Source organism: Furipterus horrens, unplaced genomic scaffold, assembly GCF_987537825.1.
Source record: "Furipterus horrens unplaced genomic scaffold, mFurHor1.1.pri manual_scaffold_8, whole genome shotgun sequence".
NCBI classification, from domain to species: Eukaryota; Metazoa; Chordata; class Mammalia; order Chiroptera; family Furipteridae; genus Furipterus; species Furipterus horrens.
The window spans coordinates 49707875-49720033 of NW_028327178.1; the positions used below are offsets into that span (position 1 = coordinate 49707875).

The following is a 12159-nucleotide window of genomic DNA, read 5'->3' on the forward strand; positions in this document are numbered from 1 at the left end:
AACAAAAGCCCCAGTCTGGTGAGCAGTGGCTTTACTTCTCAAAGGAAATTGCTTGCTACAATTTAGTTACCCAAGGGCACCTGACATTTTTATCCTGAGCTCTATTCTTTAAGTGGACCTTTTGTTTATTTGTTTGTTTGTGTATCTTGGGTTTAAGTTGTGTTAACTTTCATAAATTGCCTAATTTCTCAGTTGAATATGTGGTGCATAATTCTTTTAAATAACAAGAAATAGACCAGCAATTTTCAACAGGTGTCCCACAAGAATTTTTAAAATATGCATACCTAACTATTTAGTCAGGGGCACTGACCTCTTTTCCCTTAGATTGTAAAGTTTTTTAAAAATGACAACAGCCAACACAACAATAGCCATCCTAGTATGAATGAATCAAAATTATACCTATTTCTTGTCAGATCGGCAAAAAAATACAATTTTTGGTGTGCTGCAGAGTTTTAGTAATTAGTTTATGTGTGCCATGAGATGATAAAGGTTGAAAATCGCTGCAATAGACAATTGGAAAGAGCATTGTGAAACCTTTATTTCAGTAGATTTAAGTTTATTACCAACATGCAGGTCTCATTTCTCATTCCCTGATGATTTATATAGCTAAGAAATTACAAAGTGTAACTTTTACAGTGAATGAATAAAATAAATTTATTCTTCCTAGAAAGGAGCAAAGGAATGCCTGAATAGCTCTTGAATATGAACTTGTCATAAGCTCATTAATCTATATAAATGAAATTTCTAGTTGTTTCAGAGGGATTTAGATATTCTGTACTATCAGAATTGATTCCCTTCAAAATAATATATTACTTTCAATAACATACTCAAAGGAAGCATTTACATTCACAATTAAGGGTATATAGGGTTTATTTCCATGTTTCTTTTGTGGAATTTTATTTCAATAACCTTTTGAACCTTGGCTTTTTTTTTTTTTTTATCATATTATCACTATAGTATCATGCAGTGATCAGTTGGACTTCTTTATCACTGATAAGATATATACAAGTTTTAGTCCACAGAGTCAAAAGTAAAAATAAAATATCATTAGTTGATAGTGAAATCTAATTAGGGGGGAATCACAGAACTAACTTTGTATTTGAAAAATCTACAAAATTATATGAAACAATTTTCAATACTCTGATGACTCAGCATGTTAGCTCATGTACAGGATTTAAGATTGACATTCAATAAGTGCAGTTTGTGAAAACACTATGAAGTATGTAAAAGCTCTATTCCAAATTTCAGATCTTCTTTCTGTTAGGAAAGTATTGCTATTAATACCACCCAGAACCTTTAGGTTGATTTGTGTGTGGTGTTGAGGGGTTGCACTAACCTGAATGACACTCATTAGATTAGATGGCTGTTCAAGACCCAAGTGTACCTGACTATGGGTCATTCTTTTTTCACTCCAGAAGGCTCAGTTATTACTAAATGAAAATGATGCTCTGACCATGGCCTTGGGAAGATGTTTTTTTTTTTCCCCCTGACCAGTTTAACAGTTGCCCAGACTCAGCAGTAATGAGCCATTAGAACAGGAGTCAGCATTCTACAGTAGAAGCACGACAATGAGTGAAAGGGTAGAGGCCACTCACATTCAGTGCCTCCAGTAGTCAGTTACTCCCTAGTCTACTTTATTCTTATATAAAATTTTACGCATTTTTATGTTCTTATTGCATTGTTCCTTCAAATCTTTTCCATCAAATTTTTATCTTTGTATAGATCTTTCTAAGTTTTCAAATAACATTCCTTTGGGCAATCCACATTACTCCTCTTCCCAGTCCCCCTTCCCTTATCTTCTTAAACTGCGACTTGCACTTCAAACTACTGTTCATATTTTCTATCATATGTGTTGCTACAGCATGATTTTATTGTTGTTTTCATTAAAACCTTTCTAGTTGTTTTTGGTGACTTTGAAGCCTTACTAGTTCATTAATTATAGATATCCTTAGACTTCTTATTCTTATGTCTATAAAAATACAGATTCAGGTGCTTGTCAGTGTCCAAAATGCCTAGCTTCCAGCACAAGTCTTACATCATTTCATCAGGTCTAACTCTCTACCTCTGCTAAGATTTCAGTTTCGGTTGTCTCATCCTCCTTCACAATTGTCATAATGCCCTATGTTCCAGGCTCAGCACTGGTCAGCTTTAACTAAACATCATCTTGTTATTAGCAAAACACTCCTTGAATTTGACAGGGTCACTTTGTATTCTGCCTTTTTTATACTTTCATCCACAAAGTTAGCATCTTGAAATTAATAAATTTACACATATGTTCATTATTTAAATCCATAATGCTAGACTCGATTTCATTTCTTGTGGGACACTTCAGTAAGCATTGCAGGGAAATCCACCAGAAACACCACCTTTGCTGGAAAGATGCTTGTTTTAAATGGGTAAATTTTATTACACAAATTTGAGAGAGTAAATTATCTCAATCTCATCTGTCAAAAGATTTTTTTGCAGAAAAGTAAATACAGGGTAGGGCAAATGTAGATTTATAGTTGTTTGTATGGAAAGAGGTTTGTAGGTTATGATTATAGGAGTAGCTTTATAGTAACTGTGTTCCATGTACTCACAACTGCAAACCTACTTTTGCCACATCCTGTATTCTCTTCAAGGAATTAATTATTATAGTACAACATAATGGGACTAATTATCTGTTGAATCAATGGAAGACCAATATGTCTAGAAAGACTAGTTTAGAAATAAAAAGTCCATAATACTTTCAAACTAAATAAGGTATATGAAAATTTTCAAATTCATTTGGTGATTAGAGCAATAAGAACTCTGATTAGGGAATCATAGAGACCTAAAATATAGTGCCATATGTGTATTAAAACACTTGAACACATGTGGAAGTTTGCACAATGCACATGTAATCAAACTGCGATACAAGAAAGCTTTTCCCAAATGGTAAGATAAATATTAGAAGAAAGAGCAGAAATGGAAGCAAACATCTGTTTGCTTTCTTGAATTTTTTTTTTTTTACAGTTTTTTTGTGTTAAAAAATACTGCTCTGTGATTTCCAAAACCCATTCTTTCAAATGATTTGATTTTTCTTTAATACATATTCATTGGTGTTGAAAATTCAGTTGTACTTTATTTATGCACTTCACTAAGTAAGGTGGTTGTGTATTGATTCACAGTGCACTCAACTTGGTTAATGCAGATTCTTGAAATTGACTAAACTCTCAATGTAAATGATTGTTATTTTTTATTGATCAACACATCAACTCTGTCACATAAAATTATTTGAATTTTAAGGTGGCCAGGGAGAATTCCATCATTCCAACTGGTAAACAAACAGCTAGGACAGAATTTTAATATCTGTTCATAGGTTCATTTATTTTTTCTTTAATAAGACAGGTAAAAGCTTCATTTTATTTTACTCATTTAGAATCACCTCTTTTTTCTCTCTTCTCTCCACTGTTCATTACATGTATACATAACCCTGAAAATCCTTGTAATTTGTCAGTAAAAGAACAGCTTTAAATAAAGAATGAGTTTTACACAAACTTTATCCAACAAAAATTCTCTCTGTGAATTTATTCTTTATATATATATATATATATATATATATATATATATATATATTCTACTGTCTGCAATATCTCTCATTAATAATGTATTATACCTTCTAATGGTCTATAAGCTTGAGACTTAAATCACATTTTTGAGCCTTAGGTGATGGTGTTTTCAAATGACTCTCATTTTAGATCTACCAACATTGTTGCTTCAATTTGTTCATAAATGTTTTGGAGAGCTGCATGTTTTCTTAATTAAAACTCAGTACTTGATTATGCTGATTAATTAAATATTCTGATATTTCAATGAAATGTTAAAAGATTAAGTTTTTATTTTTTTATTTAAATTCAGGAGATATTATTAAATGGGGAAAGCATTTATTACAGTTGTCTGTCCATGGGGATAGAAAGTGAGCAATAATCACATCAACAACCCAAACATTAAAATCAGTGCCTAAATATGTGGATAACTTTAATTTATGGCAGCCACTTCATTGTTTTTCTAATAAAAAGGTAACCCCAGTTATTTTAATGTTGTGCTTTTATTGTCGTTGGTAACTTGTTATACTATGGTTGGCCTCGCAGCCAAATACTTGTTTCCTCAATGGTTATATTTAAAAAGCAATCTGTGAATAGTTTGTGTAGTTGAGAATTAGGGCAGCAAATAGGAACCTTACTACATTATGAATAGGGAAGAAATGAGTACATAAGGAATGGAAGAAGTATTTTCCCTTACTTTTATAAGGTTGTGTTATAGTTAAGTAAGATTTCAAATGAGATAGGAAATATTTCCTACTGTGGCAAACATAAATATTTTATTCATCTAAAACACTTAAATATTTTTAAAAGACTTGTCTCCTATAATAACTTCAGGTTTATATATAAATCAAGAATTATTTTATATGATGTGTCCATATTTTTATTAAATGAATTTTACCTTGACTTCTGTTGTGATAGACTTTGCAAATGTCTATTTTCATTTACTCCTGTCATTTTTTTTCCTTATTCTGCTTTGCCTTGTGTAGTTAACTAGGAAAATGTGAGCATATATTAACTTCTAATACTTGATTTACTCAAACTACTCATCAAATGTTTTTGTAACAAGACAATTAGAAATGTACTAGAGGAAACTATATTATCTCATTATCAAACTTTGTCCTTTGAAAATCCATGCTGTATTCTTAGAACAAGGTGAAGGACAAGTTTTCATTCCAGTGAGGATAAACAGTCAGTAAAGCAATTGTATTTGCTTAAGGTAATCTGTTACACTTCCTAGAAATGTTTTATTCAATCCAGGAGCTATTTGGTAAGTGTAACTTATTCTCCTTGTGAGCCATCAGCCTGCACACATGTACCTAGCTGGTTGTCACACAGCAGTTTTAGTTAAAAAGACGCAGCATGAGACTGGGAATCAGGATGTCTGTGAAATGTTTCACCTCAGATGGGACAGTGAAACAAATCTTTTGCAATAAAAGCTGGGAAAGAGATCATAATTGTTAATGGAAGGTAGAGATAATCATACATTTTGGTTTAAGAAGTTTCCTATATTAGGGATTGTAACTGTTGGCTTATGATTGAATATGTTTTGGAAGTTTGATGTTATGAAGTTTGGACCACTTTTTAAAAATCAGCAGCAATCTTTTATATTGTCTACCACCTGTAAGTCCAAGGGAAAACACGTTCATTCCATTAACACTACCTTCTTGGACATACCGTTCTCTTCTGCTTCATGCAAGGAGCCTTTGAGCATATCAGCATTATAGAGTTCTTATGAAAACTATATGAGGTGATATTTTTTTCTCTTTTTTTATTGTTGTTCTATTAAGTTGTCCCAGTTTTTCCCCCATTGCTCTCCACTGCCCTGCCCACCCCAACCCACCCCAGCTCCCACAGTCAATCCCTACCCTATTGTCCATATCCATGGGTCACTTATACATGTTCCTTGACTAGACCCTTCCTCTTCTTTTCCTCCTTCTCCCCACTCCACCCCACCCCCAACCCCTCTGGTCACTGTCAGTCTGTTCCTTGTTTCCATACCTCCAGGTCTATTTGCTCCTTTGTTTATTTTGTTCATTAAGTTCCTATTGTAGGTGAGATCATACAGTATTGCGTCTTTCGCTGCCTGGCTTATTTCACTTAGTGAGGTAACATGTTTAAAAACACTTCAAACCATGCTTCGCACATACTGAATACAAGTTTTTTTTTCTTGTGTAACATTCTTCAGGCTGTGTCAGTAGGTAGTTTATGTTGTTTCTTTTAAAAGGACCACTTCTAGTCCTCTAACTTTTCCTTTGTATGTCTCATTTTATTATTTTATTCAAATATATTATCATGAAAAATTAATTTTACATAAAAATAAAGGATTTTAAAATTATTTTTATCAATAAAATCATAAATAAAATTCCTATAAATTATATCATCAGTGCATTTTAAATTTTGATTTATCTGGATACCTTTCCTTGTGCATTTCCAAGTTTTTAGGAACTGATATTATAAACAGGTAATGAACTTTCTGCGGTCCTCAATTCTGTAAAACAATTCTTTTAAAAGATTAGTTGTAGACTTCCTAATCACGATGGCAGTGTGGGTAAACATGACACTTGCATCCTCTCACAGCCTTATCAGAATTACGACTAAACTACAAAACAACCATCATTCAGAACGACCTAAAATCTAGCTGAATGGAAGTCCTACAACTAGAAAATTACAATAATAAATAAGGAGCCACACTGACACTAGTAGTAGGGTCAGAGGTGTAGAATGAGCTGGACTCACACCTGCAGGTTTCAAATAAAAATTGGGAGGGATATCTCAGCTGCACGCGTCCCCCCTAAGGATCATGGGGTCTCAGCCTCACATTGGGCCCCCATGCCCAGGGTTCCAGTGCTGGGAAGAAAAGGCCCCAGAACTTCTGACTCTACAAACCAGTGGAAATTGAGGATTAGTGAGCTTAAGGGCTTCTGAAGTCCCAGGCAGTTTCTCTTAAAGGGCCCACACATGGACTTACTTTGATTCACTTCCTCTGAGCTCCAACACTGAGATAGCAGCTCTAAAGGCACCAGGAACACACAGGAAGGAACTGAATTGTCTGACATTGGCAAAAGCTGGGGAGAGGGAGCAGCTTTCTCCCAGACAGAAGTGCTGGCAGAAGCCATTGCTCCTTTGATGAGCCCTTCCCCAACAAAGATGGCAGGCAGGCACCATATCTGAGTCACCATTAACCTGGCTATCTCTGTTTGCACTTCCCCTAGGACCCCTCCCCACCAAACTTGGGGGCCTACCAAGGTGTTTCCAGTGGCTTTTCCATACTAAAGGCTTATCTTGGCTCATGTTTCAGACTTTTCTAAAATCTCTCTTGACCTTTCCTAAAATATTTCAAACATGCAGCATCTGGCCTCTGTATAACCCATACTTCTTGCTAAGTGACCCCAGGCCATTACTAGCAGCAGCCAGTCTTGCTTTGTAGCTTGGCCTCTCCTGGATGCCTTCAGGTCCAGCACATGTAGCAGCCTCTGCAGATTTCTCTGTAGATTGTGCCAGGTGGCCCCAGGCAGGGTACAGGGAGTGGCTGACCTTGCACCTCCAGAGAAGTCCCAGACCAATGCACCTGGTGGACAGCTTCAGACCTCACTGGATTACAACCCTGCCACTACCATGAGCCACACACTCAAGGGGTGGACTCAGTGAACACCAAAGCCCTACGAAAACAAGTCCTGCTCCATAGGCTCAAATCCAGCACAGCAGCTCCTCCACTGAAGTCATAGCTGATCCTCCCAGTTAATTGGCTTGGGGATTAATCCCTCCTGGTGACACCAACAGCAATCAAGCCTCAAAAACAACAGAATAGTGCACACAGCCCACAGAGGGGTGCACCTGGAGCACACAGCTCAGGTGACTGGTGAGGCTGCACCATTGGGCCTTACAGGACACCTGTTGCACAAGGCCACTCTACCAAGTCTGGGAGATGTAGCAGGTCTACCTAATACATGAAAACAAAAACAGGGAAGCAGCCAAAATGCAGAGACAAAGAAAGAGGTCCCAAATGAAAGAAATTAGAACTTGATGTGTAAATTCCAGATCTAAACAGTGCTCTGCTCTAAATTAATTAGAAACCCCTGAATCTATCAGTAATTAATAATCAGGTCAGTGTCACACGTAGCCTTTTAGACATGCAGAATCACTTTTACTTTTTTGATACATTCTTTGAAGGAAACTATTCTAATATTCAGATAATTACTCTGGGTAACATAATATGTAGATCTGACTTTATTTCTTTTTTAAATTATTTTATTTTTTATTTTTATTGTTAACACTAGTACAGATGATCCCCATTTCCTCCCTCTTTTCCTACCTCCATCCAGCCCCCTCCCCTGCCCATCACCACACTGTTGTCTGTGTCCATGGGCCATGTATATATGTTCTTTAGCTAATCTCTTCACCTTCTTTTATCCAGACCCTCCCATGGACATAACTTGATACAGGAATGGAACATCCTCTTTGGAGTTAAACCCTTGTTTCAATTCTAGCTCTCTCAACCGCCAGCTATGTGACCATTACAGATTTCTTAACATCTCTGAGCCTTAGGTTCCTCACCTTTCCAAAGCAGGGAAAATACCATATTATGTCATGGAGTTGCTAGGATTACATTTACTAGATACTCAGAAGGGTCTGAGCACTGCTCTAAGCGCTGGGAATGCAGAGGAGCTTGTTATGGCAGTGAATAAGCCATTCCAAGGATTTAGGTAAGAAAAAAATGTAAGGAAGTTCACAGCACAGCAGCAGCAATGCAGGATGGATCCGAGCAGGCAGGGCACAGGATGGAGCCTCCAGGTTTCCTTCCTTTTTTTCCTTTCCATTGGGCCCAGTTAAGATGTAGCTAACTCTTAGGGCATGAGGAAAAGGGGTCTTGTAAATTCCAAGTGCTAATTTTCATTAGAAGCAGGATTTAGAGAAATCAAAACCACTTATTCCTTTATGAAGAAAAAAAGAGAATGTATTTACTAATTAAAATGATTAGAGATATTAACTGTTTCAAGTACCTTTAAAGTGAATACTAGAACACTAGAAATTGAAAATTAACTTATCAATGGCTCTGATAATTTATTTGAAATCATAAATTGTATGAATATTTTTAAATCCAAGTTTTCATTAGCAGTAAATATGTGGCATTATTAGTCCCTCTTGCTCAAAAGAACCATCTGGATCTTTCTCTGTTTCTATCTTCCTTTTACTGTATTACCCTAACTGCTTTGCCTTGATCCTGTGCTAGTCACTTTTGTCATGATTATCCTGTGTGTTGGGGTATGTATGTAGTTCCTATTGAATGGATGTGTCAGGGTGTTCATTTATTGAAAGTCAGAGTGCAAATGCTTCTCTCAGCTCCTTAAGGAATGCCACCAGTGAAGTCAGTGGATGCTTGTGGCTAATTCTTGACCACGGAAGAACCAACTTTTTGATCATACTATCTCTCATTCCTACCATGCCCAAAGGAACCCACGCTTGTTGCTGAAAAGATAAATATCTGAAATTGGAACTAGAGATTACATGAACTCTCTTGAGTGTCATTTTATAATAGCAGCCATACATTATTCACAACTGCCTCCCTAGAGGTCAAGCAGGTAGTACTGTGCATTCCCCCTTCACACTGACTAGCAACCCAGACACCATTCATCAGAGAGAGGAAGGTGGATATACAAGTTAATTTTCCATTAAAAGAGGAAACTACAAGCTTCCCTACTCCTCCACCATCTCTCTGTAAATGTTAACAGTGGAATAATTTCAAAGTAGTTTCCATTTTAAACTTGGTGCACCAAGAAGTTGCAAATGCCTGAACTTAACAACATATTGCCTTATGACTTTCAAAGCTGCTATGCCATTTCCTCTCAGGGACTGCTGAGAGAAAATCCTAATCACAATTATTGATTCCAGGGAATTTAAGGGATACATTTCCAGGGGTGTTCCAAGCTAAGACTGAAAGCCTTTGGGAGAGGTCTTGGAATATTTCACAAATACTAACTGATTTGACTATGTAGGTGCCTCATTTCACTTTTTTAAAATGTTAAAATTATATATATATGTGTATATATATGTATGTGTATATATATATGTATGTATGTATATATATATGTATATGAGGAAAGATTACAAGTTCTAAGAGACTGGTAAAGTAGGGAAGGTAGGGAAAGCTAACCCACTGTGCTGCTTAGAGGCACAGCATTTGAGGGCCAAGGAACAACTCAGAGAGGATCTGGCCACTTGCCTCAGGTTACACTGCTTCTTGATCCTACTTATGGTTGAGGGCATCATCATGTAATAAACTCTTTTTTATATCATCTCTGCAGCAGAACATTTTCTCAACCAGTGCTTACAAATATATATGAGGTCTGTCCAGAAGGTATCCAACCATGTAATATGAAAAATAGAGACATTTATTGAAGAAGATGCAAGATACAAGACACACTGTACACAGGACAATGATGCCTCAGTCCCCTTCAAAGTAGACACCTTGAGACCTCACACAGTTCTCCCACTTGCCATCAGCTGCCCCGTCATATTTTCCTGAATCTCATTGATGGTACAATATTTCTTCCCTTTCAAAGGTGGTTTTAGTTCTGGGAAAAGTCAGAAGTTTTAGGGTGCCAAATCTGGGCAGGGTGGCTGAGTCACCTGGGTGATTTGATGTTTCACCAAAAAATTCTGCATGAGACATGATGCATGAGTGCACACGTTGTCATGGTGAAGCTGCCAATCACCAGTTGCCCATAGCTGCAGCCTTCTGAATCATCCTAATAGCTTTTGTGGAGGAATGTTCAAGCTTAATACAAAATTTGATGCAGATTCATTGCTCTATTCGCTCAGTCATTTTGAATGTGACAACCACACAGTACACATGCTCACTCAATGGCATCTACTGCCCCCACTGCCTAGTACAGTGAAGTCATCATTGTTCACACATGCACATTCCAGTCCACTCTCCTTGGCTGCCAGGCTATGTCGATATCGCACAAGCCATTCTCTTTATATTAACAATGGCTGGTCTTTTTCTGGACAGGCCTCATACAATATAATTATTTATGAGAACACGTAAGTGCTGGTTTGCCTTCTGTTTAATCAGAAATTGTTTGTTACATACTTTATTTTTATATTATAAAATATATAAATATAGATGATTATATTATTACATTACCCATGTGATGGTTACCTGTATTTAATTTTCAGCTGTTTAATTAAATTAATACTTTGTTTTTCAACTTGTAAATAGTAAACGGCTTAGGAAGGGATGTTAGATTTTTTCTGTATAACCACATCCTTTTTGAGTTGTTCTCTATGCCTCACTTCTTTCACTTCTCTGCTTTTACCTAAAAGCGTTTTCCTGTCCAGTGTCAGCGTTATTTTTGGCTCAATGAGAGGTGGTAAGAGCTCTATACAGTTATGAGTATCAGATTAAATTCTTTTTTCCTTTATAATATTGAAAGTATTATAGGAAATTTTAGTGTTGACATTTGGCTATTATTCATTCATTCTCCATTCATTCACCTAACATCAATTGAATACTTTTCTGTTCAAGTCACTGTGCTGGGATGGTGATCAATGCTGCATAGAAAAGTCCAGGGTACTCTTAATAGCATGTGACATAAAGGTGAAATCTTAGTAAGGGAATCAGGAATATGCCATTTAAGCTGAAACCCAGAGAAGTAGAAAGGAGCCAGTCAACAGGTGGAGGGCAGGGATTGGTCCACCAAGGAGAGGTGCAACCTATAGAGAAGCCTAGGATAAGAGAAAATAAAGAGGTAGGCAGTGGTCATCCTAGTAAATACAATTTAAAAAGCACACACATAGTAAATGAGTTTTGACCAGCACTCGGGAATGAATATTAATTATATTTATACATTTAATGCTGAAAGTGAGCATTTTCCTAGGTTAATAATATTGTAAAATGTATGTAAATATAATAGGAAATGCAAAATGATTTTCGTAATTTAGTCACTGTCATTCAGTACCTCAAACCTAATTAAGTGTGTGATAAATGTTTATTAAATTAAACATCCTTGTTTTCTTCACAGAAGTAATTATCACTGAAACTTTAATAGATAAGAAGCTAAAGGTCTACAAGTGTCTTTTAACTAGTCAGAATATCAGTAACAAGATAAAATTCATATTTTCATCCCAAAACGAAAGTTAAATACATTGACCCTTCCATGTAATGCGTATGCATGAAAGAATACCCTGCCTTTATCCTTGTTGAATCAATCTACGTTTTGTTAAATGAGAAGAGATATTCAGAAAGACTCCTTCAAATAAGCCATTACCACAAATTCGGATTCCATCAGGAAGGCAACTAGAATCTTGCATGCCTGTACTGACTCCTTTGAAGACCTACCTCACTTCTCACCTATCTGGGTCACTAACCACACACCCCTTTTTTCCTTTTCATTACTCCCATTGCTGCATTAGTTCATGCTTTTGTCCTTTCAGCTCTCCAGTCCATGCTCCACACTGGGGCTGCGGGGATCTTTCATTCTGGTTAATAACTTACCAGTTTTATTATTGCCCTCAGGGTAAATCCAGACTGCTTTCTCCATAATGGAAGGTATCCACCCTCTAGTGTCTTATTGAATCAGCCTCCCCTTCA

The 12159-nt window shown here is 36.5% G+C and overlaps 1 protein-coding gene across 6 annotated transcripts in view; it reads left to right on the top strand.

The window, feature by feature from the left end:
• The window catches only part of PTPRM (protein tyrosine phosphatase receptor type M), an 883942-nt gene that overhangs the window by 520775 nt on the left and 351008 nt on the right, over nucleotides 1-12159 (top strand). The window lies entirely within an intron of this gene.